This window comes from Panthera leo, chromosome A1 (genome assembly GCF_018350215.1).
Source record: "Panthera leo isolate Ple1 chromosome A1, P.leo_Ple1_pat1.1, whole genome shotgun sequence".
NCBI classification, from domain to species: Eukaryota; Metazoa; Chordata; class Mammalia; order Carnivora; family Felidae; genus Panthera; species Panthera leo.
In genome coordinates this window covers 126,237,916-126,257,074 of record NC_056679.1, presented here as the reverse complement: position 1 = coordinate 126,257,074, position 19,159 = coordinate 126,237,916, and positions in this window count along the sequence as shown.

Genomic DNA, 19,159 nt, shown 5'->3' with positions numbered 1-19,159 from the left:
CCTTCTAAATATCAGAAATTGCCACTAGTTGAGAACAATTGGTTTTGATGACATGGAATTTTGGTTTTAAAATTTACCAGCTGCTTGACTTTGGATAAAGATTTCTTCATCTGTAAATAAATGATAATAATATATGCTCAAAGTGTTTTATCTCTATACCTCAGAAGTTAAGTTCTATTTCTCAGGTGTTTTTAAATGGAAGAAAAAAAACCCCCACAAAACTCCACCCTAAGTTTCAGGCAATTGAGAGACAAAGGGATTTCACATTTGGAAAACACATTTTAAAACTTGTGGTCAGGTTGTGACTCTAACTCAACCAATGCACAACACATACCCAACCAATATATATTACATTCATGAACTAATGTAAAAATATATTCAAGAAAGTATCATTTTAGTGTCTAACCACCTAATCTTAACTTTGGTATGTTAATACTTAAAAAAAAAGAAAAACCACTTGAACCAGAGGTCTTCCTATGCTGCTTTTTTCTCTTTTTTGGCTATTTTGGTTAATCTCTAATATTTATCTAATGTTTATTTACAAATATATAAATGAAAATGCCTAGTGGAATATTTAATTCATATAGATATTCTCGTGTTTCTATATGCAGAAATTATAGTTCTGATTTGAGAACCCTAACTCTACTATTATTAAAGCTTTTGCTAATTTTGAAAATTTTTTTAGAGTTATTTATTTATTTTGAGAGAGGGAGTGAGTGCAAGTGGGGGAGGGACAGAGAGAGAGGGCGAGGGAGTATCCCAAACAGGATCTACGCTCTGCATGAAGCTCAATGTTGGGCTGGATCTCACGACCCTGAGATTATGACCTGAGCCAAAATCAAAAGTCGAACACCTAAATGACTGAGCCACCCAGGAGTCCCTAAAATAACTTTTATTTTAAAATTACAGTCTCACAAATCTCATTCTTTTTTTATCTCTATCTTTTCAGAAAACTCTACCACTCTTGATTTTGATTTTGACTGCTTGCATCATGAATGCCTAGGGGCAAAATGTATTTTTCACTATTTTCTTAACAGTGTAAAGTTCTGGGGGTAGGAACATATGGTTGTGGAGAGAATAGGAGTGATTACTGGAAATCCTTGGAAACTGTCAAGATTCCTAACATCCTGAGACTTCATTTTCCTTTCTCAGTGAAAGTTGTCTGACATTATAAACAATCAGCTTTCCATTTGGTGTTGGTTTTGTTACAGAGAGAAAATAGGCTTTGAAATTAGTTAGGCAGGCAACTTTAAAGGCAAACTTTCTACTTAGCATTTGTGAGACATTAGGAAAGTACTTAATTTCTCTAAACGTCCATTTACTCACCAATTGAATCAGGAAATTATATATTATTTATGTTTTTTGCAGTTAGAATAGTAAAAGGAAAATATGCAGAACTGTACCTGATACATGCAAATATGGAGTAAGTATGGACTTTCTCCCTTACTCCTTTCTATCCACTTAGGTAGGCCTTGCAGCCCTGGAAGATGTTTTGCATCTTGGCTCTATTCTTCCTCCTTAATAGTAACTCCTCAGACTCGTCCTTTTCATTAGCTCACTGAGGGAGTTACCTTCCTTGTGGCTTTTAAAGATTATTAACTAAGATGAACAGAGTGAATGATCTGTTTTTTTTTTTTTTCCCCAACTGCATGTACTGATTTACCCTTCCTTTGAGAAACAACTGTTATTCCTTTAATATGAAATTCACTTCAGTTCCCCTACCTTTTTTCATGGTTAACATGCTCTTGCCAAGGATGTGTGTGAGTTCCCTCCCTTGGTATCTGAGCAATATTTTCAGCAGATAAGGATGAGTTCTGAGTTCTGCTGTTACCTCTGTTTCCTTCTACATAAAGCACAGTGGGAAAAAATGCAAGGTACCCAGGTGACTTTCTGAGATGCTATCTGGGCCCTAAGACAGCACAGCTACTTGAAAGAAGTCTTGATGCCTGCTTAAGAGACTGAGTTCCTTAGATGTGTGGTTCCAAGTTACATTTCACATATCATCATTCTTTCAGCTGCACAAGTTGGTGAACAGAGAAGAATGTATTAGTTGTGTAACAAGACATCAAACCAAAAATATTCTAGGTGATTCAATAAGAATATATGACAAATGTGTCTTAATATAACTCTGCATTTTAAAGCCGATCTCCCTAGTGTTTTTAAGAGAAGAATACAGAAGAGAACATTCTTTGCCTAATTACAATTTGCCTGTAGCTTGATGTTATTGCTGTGGGTGTCTCTTACAATGGATCTACACCTCCTTTGCTGCCAGCCGTTGGCATACTCTGCTTCTTGTGCCAAAGCTCTTTCTGAGGACACACGAGTAAAACAGTGCCTTGAGGAGCATGTGAACTGACTTAAGGAGTCCATGGAAATATATATATTTTTAAGTCAAAATGTATTTTGCTCAAATATTTAAGGTTAGTTATTTTCAAATAAGCAAAATGGAAAAGATAATGGCTATACTTTATTATGTAAGGAAAGAGAAAAAAGAGCTAAAAATACAAGTTTGAGGAATCCTCAGGGGTATCTGACTCTGTTTAACTGTCAAAGAAAAAGTGTATTTAAATTAATTTCCCCAAATCTGACAGAAATCTTTAAAAGCTGTTTAGAGGTAAACCTTAAATTGAGCAAATTTCAGAAACAATCTCATTAAACATATTCAAGGAAGTATGGAATGAGGCTATTTTGGTAGAAAACAGTGTTTCGCCAACTAAAGAAGTGTGGTATCTTCTGAAATACTGCAGTTATTTTGCTTTTCTCTTCCCAGTCAATCACACTTCCTCTATATTATATGTGTTATTGTACATAATAATATACCTTCATATTATCCATAATATTCTCAACTTCTCTTAGATAAATGTCTTTCTCAATCACCTCCATGGTTTGTACAGCTGGACTGAGCCAAAGAACTTTTTCAGTCAGATGATCAGAGGTGGCCATGTCTGAAGGAAAACTGGTCCTCTAACCTCAGTGGGGACAGCATGGAAGGAGGCAGCATGCCCTCAGAAGGTCGAGCTCTACCTGGTTTGGCTGACCACTCCTCCTTCAGCTTCTGTTTAGAAAGGAGTGGAGAAATGGGAGGATTACACTAGGAAAGAGAGCCAGGCGCCAGGACAACCTTCTGAGTCACAAACCCTGAATGGCCTTGTCCTTATGCACTCTACTCCTCATGAAGTTCTTCTGTACTCACTAATACATCTGTGGTGTGTGGGCAGTTATGTTGTTCAAGTGATAGCTTTTACTTGTGGTAGTATCCCATTTGAGTCAGCATAGTGCTTTATCTATCTTACCATAATATAATCCTGAATTAATGCAACTCATCTCCCAGAAGGCTTCCATCCAACCAATAGGAAGAAATTTGATTATTGTTGGTTTTCTTTTTTTCTTTCACTTGAGGATGAATGGCATACCAGCTCTTAAAACTCAACAAAAAGTACACTTTGTATTAGTGACGACTAATTTTGCATAAGAGCAACCAGATTTCAAATCTTATTCTATTGTACAGAGAGGTTAATAATAATCTGGTGGGAAACATTGGCTAGTTTAAAGATAAGTACAAAGGAGGATGAGTTGTTGTTTTTAAAAACTCCTTCCCTTAAACAAGATTATACCACCATCAAAGTACTCCAGCAAGTTGTTAGAAAGAGATAAAGGACAGAAAAAGAATATTAGTTCAGGGTCAGTCTGAGTCCAAAAATCCAGGTGTGGAAGTCTTTCCACTTTTCGGGGACTCTTCAGAGTCCTTCCACTCTTCCATGGCACTTTATTAAACTGAGTAATAAGGCAGCTCCTCTGTCATTTGCCTTATATCAATCTTAGGAATTTCCCAATTTGTCAGGTCTACAGTGCATTATAATTTCTTCTTATTATTTTGGTTGTGTCTTCCTTCCTTTGGAGAAGTCTTCATTTGAAGCTAATGATTTTTTGTTTGTTTGTATGTTTTAGTGGAGTAGGGAATGGGAACCCATGATGGCTGGATCTTGTCTCCCTCTTCAAATATTTATTTCTGAATTTATGTTTGTCTTCACTTGCAGCTATGTTACTGCGATAACCCCAGGGTTAGAAGTAGAAGTTAGATGAATGGTGCCCAGTTGTCATTTCCAGAACTTGAAGTTAAGTGTTTTTCTTTTCACCATGTTCCTATTTTCCATGCAAACTGTAATGCACAGAAAGATGAAATAGGAAGACTTTTGAACTTTCACATCAGGTCTTAGAGAAAGCATTTTGTTAAAGTGCATTTCACTATCTGACAATAATAGGGCAAACAACATGAGTCCAAATATAGCTTCCGTGAAAATTTTGACCTGATAAGATTCCTGGTTGTAACTGATGACCCACTTGGAGACAGAGAATCAATCAAGAACTGAATGTGGTGGCTCCTTAGAATCTGCTGTTTCAAAGTTTGGCCAGTTTGTATCTGTAGCAATTATGACCCTGCCACTACATCAGTCTTGCTGTGGAGCCTTTAAAAGTACAGATATCCATTGTTATGTCACCACTGCTCACTCCTAACTCCATCCTGATGATCCTTCAGTACATACAGGGTGGGATTCAGGGGTTCTCTGTGTTAAAGAAATCCATAGGTGATTCTGGTGGTTATCAACCAATTTGAATTCTGGTTCTATTACTTACTAACTGTGTGACCCTGGGCACAGCTTTTAACTTCTGCGTATTCTCATTTCTTCATCTAGATTACATAGACTAATGAAAACTAAACAATAAGTTATTATGTTAGAATAAGTAAATATAATTTAAAGGTGGCTTTAAACAATCATTTAAACTAAATCATTTAAACTAAATCATTTGGTTCATGATTTTAAGATCTTGTCCATTTTACTCCTAGTATTCATAGTAACAGTTATACTCAGGGTGACAGAATGAGTGTAGTTAGTTACCTTCAGAAATAGGAAAATAATTAACTATTTCCCATCCACAATGCAGCAGAGGGGAAAACTTCGCCAGGGATTTCCATCTTGTTCCAAATTTCAATGTTTCATGATGCACATGTCTGAACAGCTGACTGTAGCTGTGTGGTTAAGTATGTAGACATGCCTGGGGTTTGTTTCTATTCCATCACTCCACATATTGGCTTTCTAAAAATTATTTAGCCACTCAAGTGCTGAACAGATACTCTGTATGTATCATTGTATCCTCAGAAATCATTAAGGCCGCCAAGTCTACTGGCCTTGCTGTGAGTCAGTGCACTGCATCAATTACATTTATTAGTACCAATAAGACTTACAATTAGTTATTAGGACAGATATGCTCCTTCGTAATATTTTCTATTGTTTAATGCAGTTGCCAAGCTCCTTACAGAAGAAGAGGGTGCTAGTTTTTTTTTCTCTGTTTCCTCTCTGAGCCTCTTCTCTATCCATTATTCACTGCTCTCTGCCTTGCTCTGAAGAGTGACCCCTATGGACTAAATCTCCCTGGTTCCTTTGTCCTCTGCTACCCTTTTTGTTTGGCCAGTGGGAATTGTGAGTGGGGAATCAGAACGTCTTCTAGACCCAGAGCTCTAGTCATGCAGCCCCACTCAACTCCCCCATTTCCACCTCTTACAGCATTTGGTAACTGTTTCCGCCTCTTACTGCTTGAGATCTAGGGCTGGTAACGGCTTCCTATTTGTGTCAGGTACTGGGATAGTCATTATGTGTCACGAGCTCACTAACCATACTTAGATCTCCATATATGTTCCCTTCGCTGATATGTTTGCATAAACCTTTTAGAGTGTGCTGTCAGTTTCCTCCTGAGATGGATAAACAACAAACAAACTTTGCCCTTTATCCAAAGTTCTAGCTTTACATTGTCCTTGGCACAGAGGAGGAGATGCAGGGCACATTTCCCTTTCCTAACATTGCCTAAGCTAATGAGTGGTAGCAACTACAACAGCTTGGAGCACTGTGCCTTAACGGTCTCTGGAAATAGCTTCTTTTAAACTGTGAGGACACAAAGCATTTGGAAGTACCATGAAGGGTATTTCGGTGGGCTAAATGGGGAAAGGGTGGTTAAATGGATGGCGTGGCTCTCTATCTACAAAGGGGACAAGTCATCATCTACCATTTTCCATGACATTTTTGTTTCTTGCAATTTGGCCTTCACTAAAACATGAAAGAAACTGCAAAGATATGTTTATTGCCATTATGCAGGCATATGTTAACTAGGTCCTCATTCAGGGCAATATTTGGTCTTTTTATCTCCTACATAGCTCTTGTATCATCTTCTATACATGCCTATGCTGATGCTGTTATAACATGCCAGTACATTGCTTTAACATCTTTAAAGAATTATTTTTTATATACTAACACAGAATGTTTTTCTGGTAAGGAATTTACAAGTGAACTCTCTTTGTCATGTAAATTCTAAAATACATCAGGCCAATAATTATAATTAGGCTATTTTATATGCATTTAAACACACTGGATGATGTAATCTTTATGTATGTTCAGTTCCTTTCCAAGCAAAAATGAGAGCTGGTGCTGTGTTAGTTGTTCCATATGCAAGTGTATGCTTCAGCTCCAGGTTTGGATTTGGGGGGCATATTCCATTCCAAACACAGGGTGAACATCTGCCCATGAAATCTGCAAATATGAACACTTCAGGTATAAGGAGGAACAGGGACAAACCACATAGACAGTTGAGCGGAAAATGTTTTTGAGAAATAATAACACAGGCAAAGAGGACATTAGATATTTGAGGGGAAATGGGTGAATTTAAACTTAATAAGATTAACTAGGAATACCTGTGGACAGACTTTACTGTCCTCCACAGTTTGAGAATGCAGAAGTAGTCAGATCTAACAGAGAAAGCGGTAAGCAGTATGTAACAATTACTACTTATTTCCTTTAGCATACATACATAGGTGCCTCTAAGACACAACACGCACCAACACCAAGAGATTTGATACTGTATTCTTTAGGCAATAGTAAGCTATTAAATGTCTTGAAGCAAGGGAGCAATATGATCCATGCTTCATTTTATTAACAGTTACTTGGAATGGGTGTGTATGATTTGTTGAATTGTGGGTATTTTGCCAGATCGGGAGATCAATCAGGGAACAGTTGCTGTCATTCAGGCATGACATAACGAACACCCGAATGAAGTAGCATGGATGGACCCAGTGATATGGATGAAAAGGGAGGACCATGTGTGAGGAGAATTAACCAAATCTGAAGCTACATGTGGGGACTTGGGGCTAGGGAGAAAGAGTGGCCAAAATATTTTTAGGATATTTTAGTCTCTATGGTTGCAGCAATATACACTGAAGAAAGGGGAAATTATGAAGAGGAGTTGGGGGAAACTGAGGACGTGGCAAAGGTGTTTTAAACCTGGTGAATTTGAGAGGTTGGCAATATATATTGTCTATAAAACAGCTGGAAGTTCTCAAGTGCAATTTGAAAAGGATTTAGAGGTACAGACCTAAGCCTGAGAATCATATGCCTCGAGTTGACACTTTAGGCTGTAAGTGCAATTGAAATCACCAGAGAAGGGGACATGATGTAGGGAAAGAAGTAAAGTAAGGGTGGGGAAAAAATAGTTTTGGAGAAGGCTTATCATTTGAGGACTTGAGGAAAAGTCAGTGCAAAGAACTTACTTTCCATTTTAAGCTTTAGAAGTGTTTCCTCATGCATTTCCTAACTTGATCAACAAGATAACCCTGAGAGGGCAAATGGTATTAACCCCAGGAAAAGAATGCCAGATACTGAAGTGGCTTGGCTAGGCTTGTTCAGTAAGGAGTAGGTAGAATAAAAACAAAAATTCAGGTCTCTCATGTCTTCAGTCCAGCAACTTGCACACTGTCTTCGTCTTTAAAGGGGGATTTTCAAATGCAATGTCCCAGAGCTCTAGGGTCAGGGGGAGGAATGTCCGAGAGCCCTCAGGGAATCTGCAAAGCGCCCTCAAGAAGCCCTCTCTGAATGGAGGAGGCCTGGGGAGGGAGGCAGAGCTCAGTACGATTTATTGAGGCTAACTCTCAATACATACCAAATCATAACCAAACATCTTGTTTGTACATGAGGTTCAGTCACAATCAGTGCAAAAACCACAGGTTCAAATATTCCTTGGTGTCGAGCTCTTTCTAAGACTGACTCATCTTCTTCATAAAACCCACATAATTCTGTGAAAACTTCTCTTATGTTACCTAGGGAAAACAACGCAGGGGGAGGGGGGGATTTTCCATCTTACTTGTGCCTCTTACAGTATTGTACTGTTCTAATACAGTATATGGGAGGTGGCTTCAAGGCTGAGTGGCAAGATGTATCATTTTAAGAGGGCATAGCAGAACGTTCTAACGGTTGGAAAACAGCTTCTTTGACTCTTTTGGCACCTAACTTACCAAATGGCAGCTTCAATATTGAAGCAGAAAGAATTTTTGGATATAGACATCATGCATCCCAAAAAGATTTTCAGTAAGATAACAAAACACAAACACACACATTTAGGTCACTTCCCTGGAATGCATACAAAAAACTGGTAAGTTTTTCCAGGTTTGCCAGTTTTTCGTTATTTTGTGCCTTATGTATTCTTAGAATTTAGCTTATTCATACTTCTGTGAATAAAAACATCGCTTCTTGGGGCACCTGGCTGGCTCAGTCTGTTAAGTGTCCATCTTGGACTTAGGTCATGATCTCACAGCTCGTGAGTTCAAGCCCCTTGTCAGGCTCTGTGCTGACAGCTCAGAGTCTGGAGCCTGCTTTGGATTCTGTGTCTCCCTCTCTCTCTACCACACCTCTGCTTGTGCTCTATCTCTTTCTGTCTCTCAAAAATGAATAAACATTAAATTTTTTTTTTAAAAAGCAACTCTTCTTTAACTTCTCCCATAATTCAGAAATCATCATGGGAAGCAAGTTTCAAATCCGTGGAGACCTAGGTCTGAAATATATTCCAATATGTTTACAAAATCCACTAAATATCTTCCCTGTAGTTTTGTAAAATATGTAAAGAAGAGCTCATGCAAAGAAATGAAACAGTCAGTTAATTATGTAAAAGATCCCATGAACTGCATGAGTTCAGGCATCCAACAGTTTTCTAAGGACTGTAAAGCCTGGGATTGGGAACAAAGGACAGTAACCTTTACCAACAGCCAGCTACTGGGTTTGGGGCTTGAAATATAGGACTTAAATGGGTTATTTAATCAACGTTTGAATGCAGGAATTATTACCAGAATTTTATACAGGGAGATACTGATGCTCAGAGAAATGAAGGTACAAGCCCAACCACAAGCAGCGGACTTGGAATTTGATCCTTGATCAAATTTACTGCAAAGACTGCTATGCCGGGTTGCCTCCAATCAAAACCTGAGATGGGTGAACTCATGTGGAAAAGCATGCCTTCGTAATTATCTTCTGGGTTGGGTTATACTCAGGCGTGGTCAAAGAAACAGAAGATCTAGGCAGTGCATATAACAATGGCTTATTATAGGGATTTGATGTCATGCAGTTGAAGGAGCTTGTTTCATAGTCTATGTGAAGCTGTGTCTGATGCTAAAGTCTGAAGACCAGAGGTCAAGTATCAGAGAAAGGCAGATGAACATCAAGTTGGGAAAGCAAGCTCAAGATGGAACTTGAAAGACTGAGCTCAACCCATAAGGATGGTCCAAAACCTTTATTAGACTGGCTTCACCTCCAATTGTGATGATGGGGGTGTGCTGTACAAGATGCTGGCTGCCCTTTATCACAAAGCTAACCACATACCTGACTCCAAAGCAGGAAATTTGGCAGGAGCCATAGGAGCTTTGAACCCACATGTTGTGTTTCCTAACCAGAAAAGCCAGAAATAAGGAATACTAGGATGTCATTCACAGACTTCTTGAAGATAAAGCAACGTATCTTCTTCACCTGACCTCCCAAATCTCATTCCAAATGCTTCCCGTGGCCCATGCTTACATGGAGCAAATGGCCTTCTGGGAAATGAAGATAAACCAGGCTGTGTATTATGCAGCCTGTCTTCCCCTTCTCTGGAATGTCATCTACTTGTTTCTCATTCACAAACACATTTTAAAATGCAAGTAAGAGTAGAATTATTGTATATGAAGTAAATAATTTGCAATTATTTGATAGTTCAGCTATTATTATTCACATTATTTTTCTATTAAAATATGATATTTCACAGCTGACCTAGCCTTTATTCCCATATGAATCTGTCTACTGTCATCAAATAGTTTAAATAGACATGTCTTATTAATCAGGTTACCCTCCCTAACGATGCATCTTTCCCCTCTCAATACGAATGCGATGATTTCTATGGCACAGTGTAAAACAATTATAGAAAAAAAAAACTGGAAGTGAATTAAATATCTCAGAAATTCCAGTGTCATAGATGTTATTCAGTTAACCTTCTTTGGATTTAGGTAACAATTATAAAGCACTAGGTAAATTGCTACCTTTTGTTTATGTCTTGTGCTATGTCTTTATTCTTCTGTGTACTTGTTTTCTGGTGTGTGTGCCCATGTCTTTAACTTTTTTAAAAAATGATGTATAGAATTAGGTTAATCAGAGCCCTTTGTTTTCATAAAGTGCTACCATCATTTGTCCAGACATGACTTTCTTTTATTGCACTTTTTCTATTTGTTAATTATGTAATAAAATAATATTCATAAATCTACCACTAAAACCAAAAATGAAAACATTCCCATTAACGCACTTTACCTATGTTCTCTATTTCATCTTCTCGTGTTTCTATTACAGATAACCACCGCTGTGAATTTCGTATGTGATGTTGCCCTACAAAAGGTTTGCATGTATAACGTATTCATACATACATATGTGTACATCTTCCTAAATGGTTGTGTATGCATATTGCTTTTTCACACATCCTCACACATTGCATATATATATATATATATATATATACACACACACATGCATAAAAATATATTGTTTTACTTATTTTGAAATCTATAAAAATAGTATCATAGTGCCTTCTAGTATTTGCTTTCTGTACTCAATGTTATTAAAGCTTAACCATGAGGGAAAAAAAGCAAAAATGAACTTTTGGAACCTCATCAAAACAAAAAGCTTCTGCACAGCAAAGGAAACAATCAGCAAAATTAAAAGGCAACCGACAGAGTGGGAGAGGATATTTGCAAATGACATATCAGATAAAGGGTTAGTATCCAAAATCTATAAAGAACTTGTCAAACTCAAAACCCAAAAAAACAAATAATCTAGTGAAGAAATGGGCAAACGACATGAATAGACACTTCTCCAAAGAAGACATCCAGATGGCTAACAGACACATGAAAAAATGCTCCACATCACTCATCATCAGGGAAATACAAATCAAAACCACAATGAGATATCACCTCACACCTCTCAGAATGGCTAACGTGAACAACTCAGGCAACAACAGATGTTGACGAGGATGTGGAGAACGAAGATCTCTTTTGCATTATTGGTGGGAATGCAAACTAGTGCAGTCACTCTGGAAAACAGTCTAGAGGTTCCTCAAAAATTAAAACTAGAACTACCCTACAACCCAGCAATTGCACTACCAGGTGCTTATCCAAGGGACACAGGTGTGCTGTTTCGAAGGGGCACACGTACCTCAATGTTTATAGCAGCACTAGCAACAATAGCCAAAGTATGGAAAGAGCCCAAATGTCAACCAATGGATGAATGGATAAAGAAGATGTGGTATATATATACAGGAGTATTACTCAGCAATCAAAAAGAATGAAATCTTGCCATTTGCAACTACAGGGATGGAACTAGAGGGTTTAATGCTAAGTGAAATTAGTCAGAGAAAGACAAACATCATATGACTTCACTTATATGAGGATTTTAAGATACAAAACATCTGAACATAAGGGAAAGGAAGCAAAAATAATATAAAAACAGGGAGGGGGACAAAACATAAGAGACTCTTAAATATGGAGAACAGAGAGTTACTGGAGGGGTTGTGGGGTGGGTGGATGGGTTAAATGGGTAAGGGGCATTAAGGAATCTACTCCTGAAATCATTGTTGCACTATATGCTAACTTGGATGTAAATTAAAAAAATAAATTAAATAAAAATACCAAAAAAAAGAGAGAACATATTTGTTTGCTAAGGGGAAGAATCCAATAAAAGGCAGAAAATGAAATATTACTTCAATCACAACTTTTAACAAATAAGATTGTCTACCAGTATATAGACATATAGTAGAATCCTATGCAACTTTTATAAATGCTTATATTATAAAACATTTATGAAATTTTTGATATAGAATGTTGTTTAGTTACATTATCAAAATTTAAAATAACATGTAGAATGTACTTCTAAAGTGTGTAAGTCTATTTGCTTAGATTAACCTCTAGAAGGCTATGATTCTAACTGCTATCAAGGCTAAAACTGAATCTTTCTGCTTGGTTGGCGTATATTTTTACCATGGAATTTTGTATTCTAATTTTATGAATTCAAAATAAAAAGCAAAGTCTCAAAAAAAAGTTTAACCATGTTGTTCATAAGGCTATAAATTCATTTATTGTCACTAGTACAGAAGATTCCATTGTGTAACTTATGTCATACTTTATTTATCCACACTCCTACTAGTGGGCACCTAGATTTCTTTCACGGTTTTCTTTTACAAAGTGTGCTATAAATGTTTCACATTGGTTCTTTGGGGGAATGTAATTAGTAGTGGACATGCTGAATGGACACAGCATAAGAGAATATTCCAATACAAAAATGGGAAAAGACCATGAATAACAGCCATGTAAGGTAACATACATATACAGTGATATGTTCAACCTCCTTAATACTCAAATCACATATCACAATGACCCACTGTTTCACATTCATTTAAATAACAAAAATTAAGATGTATGACTCTTTCCAGTGTTGGAAATTCATATTCATATATGATGATATATATATAGAGAGAGAATATATATCCATATTCGCATATTCATACATCAAGGCTGCTTGGTGTTGGGCGGGGAGTGCTTGGAAGTGAGGGTGGGGCCTGGCCAGTCAGCCCCTGCAGCTGGGAAGGGGAAAGGGTCGTGGGGGTGTGTGGGGACGATGGCGTCGGGCGGTGGCAGCAGGGTCTGTTGAGCCGTGCCCTTCGGTCCTCCATCACGGGCCGGCAGCATGACAGACCGGCAGCATGATATATATTTTCGTATATGTATGAATATATATGTATACGTATACATATATATTCATATGCGTATACATATATATTCATATGCTCATATGAAAAATACGGCATAACATATTAGTAGGGAAAGGAGAAATTGTGAATATACATGCATACATACGCATACATGCATATATATAAATACACATATGCATATGTATATGCATATATATATTCAGTTTCTCCTTTCCCTACTAATATGTTATGCTGTATTTTTCATATCTGAGTTATATATATGTGTGGTTCTCTGGGTATCTGCTCTATTGCTCTCTTCAGTTTGTCTATACCTGTACCAGCCACAAACTCTAATCACTATAGCTTCATAATAAATTTTGTTAAATTGAAATAGCAATTTGTTGCTCCTTCTCCACCCTCTCCTTTAAGATAGTCTGGGACAATTTGAGCCTTTTGCATTTCAGTACAGATGCATCACTTTTTCAAGTTCCATCAAATAAAATATGATTTTTTTTCTGATTTATTTAATGTTTATTTATTTCTTTGTGGGAGGAGGGCACAGAGACAGAGAGAATCTTCAGCAGACTCTGGAGCCTGCAGGGCTCAATCTCACAACCATGAGATCATGACCTGAGCCAAAATCAACAGTCAGACATTTAACTGACTGACCCACCCAGGTGCCTCCTGAAGAAAATGTGATTTTTTAAAACTAGATTGCATTGATTCTACATGTCAGATTGGAGAGCATTAAAATCTTAATACACTTAAGGTTTATGGTTTTTGTTGTTGTTGTTGCTGTTGTTGTTGTTTTATCCATGAATAGGAGCTACTGTTTCATTTGCTTAGGTCTTCTTAATATCGTTCAGGAAAGAAAATGTATGATTTTCTGCATATAGGTAGTTCGTATCTTCTGTTCAACATTAGGTATTTATAATTTTTAGATAGTTATGTTTGTTTTATGAATCATGCTTTTTAAATTACATATTCTGGTTGTCTATGACTGCTGCACAGAAATGCAACTGACTTAAGATTTCAAAAATTGATTCTATGCCTTGCTTTCTTACTAAATTATCTGTATTTATGATATCTATAATAATATTCTATTAATTTATATATGCATTTATAAACAGAAAATTATAGCATTTACTTTTCTGGTCTTATTGGATTGGTTAGAACTTCCTATAAGATGTTGAATGTAAATGGCAATAATGGGCATTCTCATTATTGTTACCAAATTTAAAGGGAAGGCTTCTGATATTTCCTTATTTAGACTGATGTTTATTCTAAGTTTTTTGCAGATGTACATTATCAGATTAACAAAATTCTCTTATCTTATTGCCTTCTTTTTGAATTAAAAATAGGTATTGAATTTTCTAAAAGTCCTTTTTGTTCCGTCTGTTTAAATGATCTTATTTTTCCCTTTTAATTTATTAATAACTTGAATAGTATTTATAGAATTTCTTTTATAAAAATTTTTTTAATGTTTATTTTTGAGAGACAGAGCACAAGCAGGGGAGGTGCAGAGAGAGGGAGACACAGAATCAGAAGCAGGCTCCAGGCTCCAAGCTGTCAGCACAGAGCCTGACGTGTGGCTCAAACTCATGAACCATGAAATCATGACCTGAGCCAAAGTCAGATGCTTAACTGACTGAGCCACCCAGCCACCCTAATATTTATAGATTTTCTAAAACCTACCTTTTTTTTCAGAAAGGAATTTCAACCTGGATATCATGCATTATATTTTTATATACTGATGAATTTTATTTGTTATATATATATATATATATATATATATATATATATATATATATATGTATATGTATGTATGTATATACACACATATTTACCTTAAATTTTTTTTTTATTTTAGAGAGAGAGAGAGAGAGAGCAAGCGGGGTAGAGGGGCAGAGGAGGAAAGAGAGAGAGACAGAGAGGGACAGAGAGAATCTTAAGTAGGCTCCATGCTGAGCATGGACCCTGACCAGGGCTCAATCCCAAGATCCTGGGATCATGATGGAGCTCAAATCAAGAGCTGGCCACCCAACCAATGCAGCCACCCAGATGCCCTCCACTTGTAAATATTTTGTTCAGGATTTTTGCACCTCATACATGTTGCTATCCATTAACATTTCTTCTTTGACCTATGCATTAGGTCATTCATCAGAGAGCTGCTCTGTGGGATACCTATTCTTTGAAATGTGTTGAGACTTGCTTTATGGCCTTGTACACAATTTTAAAAATATTCCATATGTCCTTGAGCAGGATAAGTGTTTTCTAACTCTTGGATGCTGTTCTACATAGAGCTATTAGATGAAGCTTGTCAGATGGGTTCTATTTTTATTTTCATTGATTTTTTTTCTCCTTGCTATCAATAATAATTGAGAGATCTGTTTTGCAATGTATCCTTATGTTGATTGAGTTGTCAAATTTTTATGTGGTTTTAACAGTTTTTACTGCCTACACTTTAAGGCTATTTTTCTATTCTTGTTTACACTGGTCATATTTTCCCAGTGGATTAAGGTTTTCTCATCGTAAAGTCACTCTCCAAGCCCCAGTCTTTGTTCTTAAAATATATTTGGCCTATGAGTAATATAGCTACTCCAGCTTACTTTTGGTTATTATTTGCTTAATGTATCTTTTTTATCTTTATATTTTTTCCTGTTAGTTTTCTTACTCTTTAGGAATATTTCCTATAAATAACATCTAACTGGATTAAAAATAACCCTATCTGAGAATCTTTTACTTGGTGAGTTTATGGTTTTATATGTGCTATATTTATGTATGTTGTATGTGTCTATATATGTGTGTGTGAGTGTGTGTGTGTGTGTGTGTATCTATATAATTGGCCATTTTATGTATATGTATTGCAATTATTGGAAAACCTGGATTTTTAAATACCATCTTACATTTCAATTACTGTTTGTTTTACTTTATCTTGGTTTCTATCTCCTTTGCAGCACTCATTTTAATTAAATATTTCAGTTTCATATTTCACTTTATTAACTTTCTTCAAATGTTCATCATTTTCATTTTACCTCTCCATTTTAAACATTTCAACCTATTTTCATTTCTAAACATTCCATATGAGTATGTTTTGTGTGTGTGTGTTCACTTGGAAAGTTTCCTGTTATTTGCTCATTTCTGTAATTGTGTCTTTTGTTTCTTCTACCATATGACGTATAGCCATTCCATATCCTGTGTCTGATGATTGCAGTCCTTGCAGGCTGGACATATACGCTGTTTCTCCTTCCTGCTGACTCTCACTACTAGTGGTTCTGGTAGTTCTGATCATCTTGGTCAGCTTATTGATCTTATTCTGAGGTAGTTCTTAAGAATACCTGGGGGTGGGGGTGGGGGGTGCCTGGGTGGCTCAGTCGGTTAAGTGTCTGACTTCGGCCTAGGTCATGATCTCGTTGTTCCTGAGTTCGAGCCCCTCATCAGACTCTGTGCTGATAGCTCAGAGCCTAGATCCTGTTTCAGATACTGTGTCTCCCTCTCCCTCTCTCTGCCCCTCCTCCATTTGTGCTCTGTCTCTCTCTCTCAAAAATAAATAAATAAACATTAAAAAAAATTAAAAAAAAAAAGAATACTAGGTTTGCTTCCTATCTTTGCAGGTAGGTACACCTCTGGTAAATTCTAGTTTAGATCAGGAGTGCCAGATTATAATGCTTCACTTCCTAGCTGGTCCAGGGTTCATTACCCTCATAGCAGTATTGCTACAGGGATCCACCCCAGGGCACCACACCTCCAAGATGCCTGCTGGTCCCACCACCCTAGTTCCCAGCTGTTCCAACTCCCCACTGCTGTGGCTTTAGCATCTTGTGCTGGATATTTAGCTTTGGGTCTCCCAGCTTTGGTTTTTAGATCCTCCACCTGAGGTTCAATGCCTCTAAACTCGTGGTTCCTAGCACCCAGAAGCAGTCTCTAACCACTCTGGGTCCCACTCCTCATTGTTTGTTTGCTCTGGGCAGAGGAGTGTTGCCTGGAGACCTCTCTTATATTGTGAGACAGCAATTATTGCAAAGAGTCTGTCCTATCCACAATCTCATGGCTGCAATAGGAGGGTCTTACGGAGAACCTACTCACTCATGATACTGAAAGCAGAATCCCTTCTCTGGGGGATTCTCCATTTTTTGTGAGTCCTTGCTCTTCATAATAGAAACCATTAAAAACAATGCCTCCCTTCTCTTGAGACTAGGGAGCAGGCAAATGATTCAGAGTTCCATGAACACATAAATCCAAGCTAATTTTTGAATAGGAAGTGAGAGGTTCAAGGAATCAGAAGCCATGTGGGCTGTACAGCATATAGGGTGGCAAGTATCTCCAGGTCTGTGATGACAATGCAAGGGACATAGTGAATGTATCCAATGACTGACAGAAGTTGTATTGGGAAACAAACAGGGAGACTCCGCTGGAGCAGTTTGTAATATATTTTGGGTGTGGTTTCTCAGTGTGTAGCTCCTAACTGGTTCTCCAGCCCTCTAAGAAATTCTTATACAACCTAATACTTTTTCATAAATTTCATTTTTAGAGATGGTTTCTGTTTTTTACAACGAAGGCCCTTTCAGATGCAATAATGTAACACCTATTGATGATCCTCAGCTCAAGCAGGAATACAATGAAATAATGGCTAAGTTCTCACTGGGCATTTTCTTCATCATGAACCCATCTGGACTTTTTTCTTATGATAAAGGAGGGCAGAGCAGGCCACAGGAAACAGAAAGTCCCTTCAAAGGGAGGAAAATACACTGATAACATGATCTTCCTGCTTTATTTCAAGAATACAATATGATGTAAGAGACTCTTAAAAACTGAGAACTGAGGGCTGATGGGGGGTGGGAGGGAGAGGAGGGTGGGTGATGGGTATTGAGGAGGGCACCTGTTGGCATGAGCACTGGGTGTTGTATGGAAACCAATTTGACAATAAATTTCATATATTAAAAAAAAAGAATACAGTATGATGGTTCTAATATATAAATATTTCCTATGATAATGATCTTAATGGAGTGAAAGAGTAATTACACAGATATTAGACATAGTACCTAGCTGGTACCAGGAAGTTGAAAATTAATTTCAATGATCTGGTATAAATTTCCACCTTAACTTCTAATGACAAAATATTAATTTTTTGTAACAACAATAAACATTTGGGATCAGAAAAATATTAAATTTTTAAAGACCTGGTTGTGAATCAAAATGCAACTAGCTATTTTAAAAATCATTTTGATTATATGTGTTTTGTTTGTCGTTTGTTTCTCTTAACAAACTTCAAAGCTTCCTTGAAAGCATTTGATCAACCCCATCCTTACTCTGGACGCAGAAAAGTCAAATGATTGGCTCCAATGTCAACACCTGGAGCATCAAAGTATTTTTAACAATTCCATCTATTCTCTTATAACTAAAAAATAATAATAATAATTTACACTTACTTTGTTTCCATTTCTCAAATGAACCATCCCCATTTAAAAATAAATAATTTAAACTAGTAATTTTAAAAATCATCCTGAGGGGCGCCTGGGTGGCTCAGTCGGTTTGAGCGACTTTGGCTCAGATCATGATCTTCTGGTTTGTGGGTTCTAGCCCGGCGCCAGATGCTGTGCTGACAGCTCAGAACCTGGAGCCTGCTTCAGATTCTGTGTCTCCCTCTCCCTCTGCCCCTCCCGCACTTGCACTCTGTCTCTCTCTCTCTCAAAAAATAAACAATCATTAATTTAAAAAAAAAAAAAATCACCCTGATATTGTTCCAGGAAGCATGAGAAGAAGGGAAGAATAGAATTTTATGTATGCTAATCAGCTCTCTTCCAATTTGTTTATCTTGCCTAATGATTTTCTTAACTGTGGAAAATACTTCAAGTGATTTTAAATTATATTGCTCCTTAAAGTTTTACCGATTGCTTCTGCAGTCTCTCATTTCTCAGAAGCCATTCAGGATCAAGCTTGTCGGGCCAAATGCACAGTTAGAAAAGTGATGTCCATGTGCTCATAACACCTGTGGTGTTTCCCACAAAGTTGGAAAAAAGCTAAAATAAAATTGCCTCTACAATTTCAAAAAATCCAGGGCTACATAGTTGAGTAAACATTTTAT